Source organism: Sinocyclocheilus grahami, unplaced genomic scaffold (assembly GCF_001515645.1).
Source record: "Sinocyclocheilus grahami isolate Dianchi unplaced genomic scaffold, SAMN03320097.WGS_v1.1 scaffold2161.1, whole genome shotgun sequence".
NCBI lineage: Eukaryota > Metazoa > Chordata > Actinopteri > Cypriniformes > Cyprinidae > Sinocyclocheilus > Sinocyclocheilus grahami.
The window spans coordinates 13,541-13,854 of record NW_015507340.1 but is presented as its reverse complement, the minus strand read 5'-3'; the positions used below and the strand labels follow the sequence as shown (position 1 = coordinate 13,854).

At 51.0% G+C, this 314-nt stretch overlaps 1 protein-coding gene across 1 annotated transcript in view; it reads right to left on the bottom strand.

The window, feature by feature from the left end:
* LOC107574247 (serine/threonine-protein phosphatase 4 regulatory subunit 1-like) overlaps nt 1-314 on the bottom strand; it is a 27,523-nt gene that overhangs the window by 13,888 nt on the left and 13,321 nt on the right. The window lies entirely within an intron of this gene.

Sequence of the window (314 nt, the reverse complement as noted above, 5' to 3'; positions counted from 1 at the left end):
TCACACTCTCACACTCTCTCTCACTCTCTCTCACACTCACTCTCTCTCACTCTCTCTCACACTCACTCTCTCACACTCACTCTCTCACACTCACTCTCTCACACTCACTGTCTCACACTCACTCTCTCACACTCACTCTCTCACACTCACTCTCTCTCACACTCACACTCTCTCACACTCACACTCTCTCACACTCTCTCACTCTCTCTCACACTCTCTCTCACACTCTCTCTCACACTCGCACACACTCGCACACACTCTCTCACACTCGCACACACTCTCTCTCTCACACACTCTCTCTCTCACACACACAC